Raw genomic sequence first — 2754 nt, 5'->3', positions numbered from 1 at the left:
GGCGGTGCCGGTAGGGCGGTCCTTAGTAAAACGTCGGGGGCGGAGAGGGGTGGAGGCGGCGAGGCTGCTGATGGGCGGGGCAGGGGCGGGGCCTCCACGGGAGGGCGGGAAGGGTGGAGGCGGCGAGGCTGCTGATGGGCGGGGCAGGGGCGGGGCCTCCACGGGAGGGCGGGAGGGTTTGAGTCGGCGAGGCCGCTGGTGGGCGGGGCCTCCGCGGGAGGTGGGGGGGGGGAGCGAGCGGCAGGTTGGTACCATCGCGCGTGCTCCGGGAGGGGCGCCTGGGACATTCCCCGGAGGGGGCGGCCCTTCGAGGCGCGAGGCAGGCGGCCCCTTCCCCCGCCGGGCGGGGTGTCGGGCCAGGGAGGGGCTGCTGCGCCCGCGTCCGAGGCGGGGCCGGCCGTCCCTTTGGCGGTGCGGTGCGGCTGGGGGAGGGCCGAGGGTAGGGAAGACGTGGTCCCGGGCTGCGGAGCACAATGGAGCCTATGTGTGCCCGCGGGAGGGGGACGGCGGCGCCGCCGCCGCCGGGGGGGGGGGGGGGGGGGGGGGGGGGGGGGGACGCCGCTGCCGCTGAGACGCCGCTGCCCCGGGGCTGAGAGCCGCGCGCCCCGCCCGCCTCCCGCGCCCCGCCCGCCTCAGGGTGAGTGACCCCAGGGAGGGAGGCGGGCGCGGTTCTGGCTGCGGCCCGGGGGCCGGGCGGGCGCCCGCGGGGGTGCGGGGCCTGGGAGGCCACGGGAGCGCTCCCCGGGCCGGGAACGCGGGGCGGAGCGCGGCCGCGGCCGAGGCGGGAACCCGCGGACCTGGGAGCGTGCGGCGCAAGAGAGTTTGCGGGCCGCGGCGGCGGGGCGGCGGGCAGGTGCAGAGGGGTGGGCCGGCAGGTGAGGTCGAGGCGCCCCCGCCTTCCAAAGTTGCCGCGCGACTGTTGAGATGTCACTGGTGTGTGTCGGTGGGACTGGCGAAATGGAGACGTCCCAAGGAAAGCACGGCAGGGCAGGCCATCCTGTCTCCAGGGGAGGGCCGAGGCCTGTGACAGTATTGCTGGGGCCCTTCTGAGGAGGCCACCGAGCCTCGAGGAGGAGGCCTGAACCTGCCCTCTTGGAGCCTGGGCTTGGGGAGCCGGGAAGGAACGGCTGTAAGGGGGCGAGCCCTAGGGGCAGCCCCGGGGCCAGGGAAGTTACCCGACCGGCGGCCGGGGGACCAGGGGACCAGGGGACCAGAGCCTTAGGGAGAGTCTCCAAGGTTAGCCAGCAGCGACGCCAGTCACCTGTGTCAGGTGGACCCAGGTGCTTCCGTGGGAAAAGGAATGAGGGGCTCAGAAGCCACATTTTGGTCAGTGTTATGTGATGAAGCAGTTGTTAACATTTGATTTATTGAGGAATTAAATGTTTGTTTGTTGTACCAGGGATTGAACGCAGACTCAACTACTAAGTCACATCCCCAGCCCTTTTTTATTTTTTATTTTAAGACACGGTCTCAATAAGTTGCTTAGGTCCTCAATAAGTTGCTGAGGCTGGCTTTGAACTTTAGATCCTGCTGCCTCAGCGTCCTGAGCCTCTGGGATTTACAGGCACCCACCACCATGCAGGGCTAAATGTTTGTTCTTGAGGCAGAGATTTGGGTTCTTATGCACTGAGCACAAAGTGATGAATCAGAATTAGCAGACAGAAAGTATAAGTTGTAAAATAGTTGAAAGGTGGAAGGAGGGGACAAAAGAATGTTAGATAGTAAGACTTAGTGTTTAGAACCTGTGATTGTGGAGACGGCGCAACATGACTGTTTGATTCCCAGTGCCTGGGAAGTTTAGCAAGGAAGAAATATTTGTGTATATAAACGTAATGCTCCTAAGTAAAAATTTAAGACAATCCTCTTTATTTACTGCTGAAAAAGACCCAGACTATTAGAGGGGTAAATAAAAGGACCTGTAAGTTAACTGGTGGTTCCATTAATTATTTGATGGTTGGATAAGAAGAGAAAATCTAAAGTTTTAGAAAAGTTCAGAGAGTGGGGTGTGTATGTGACATTTGGTAGTTTTATGACCTAGAGATTTGGTATTGAACCATTAGCATGTTCTTTTGTAATAACTGTACTGAATTTAAGGTGATAATAGGATAGACAGACATGGAGGTCATTGGCTAAAAGATGAAATTACAGTTTTCATGTAGTTCTCTTTTTATAAGGCAAGTAGTACAAAACTGGCCCTTGTGCAAACCATTCTTAACTTGGATGTTTAGATGACTAGCAGAAGCAAAAAGTACTTGTATACGTTGAAATTTATTGTATGAAATGTTTCCCCCTTAGCCTTCAGAAGTGTCTGCTTTTGTAAATCAAAAGAAAAATACTCTGGGTTTGTGGGAGAAAAAAAGATTTCACAAGCGTGTAATCAAGTAAATATTTGATCCTGGTGACTTGGATCAGTGGTTAAAGCCTGAACGTGGAATCCTTAGCTCTCCAATTGCCTTATGATGACTTTGAAAAAATCTCTTGTTATTCTCCCATCTATGAAGTGGTAATGCTACCTGCTCTAACCACACATAACTGCATTTCAGCCTATCAAGTTAATGCTTATCTGCAAAGTACTTTAAACGTCTCTGAGAATGAGGTTATATAGTCTTAACTGTTTCTCACCTCTACAAAATTACCATCTCACTAGCATACTAAATTCAGCTGTTGTAATAACAATTATAGCAACAAGCTTATCAAGCTGTCTTATTCTGTTTGAGTTTTGGTTTTATATTAATTTTGAAAGGTACTACCTCT

This window comes from Callospermophilus lateralis, unplaced genomic scaffold (assembly GCF_048772815.1).
Source record: "Callospermophilus lateralis isolate mCalLat2 unplaced genomic scaffold, mCalLat2.hap1 Scaffold_2702, whole genome shotgun sequence".
Lineage (NCBI taxonomy): Eukaryota > Metazoa > Chordata > Mammalia > Rodentia > Sciuridae > Callospermophilus > Callospermophilus lateralis.
Note: the sequence above shows the minus strand (reverse complement) of the source record.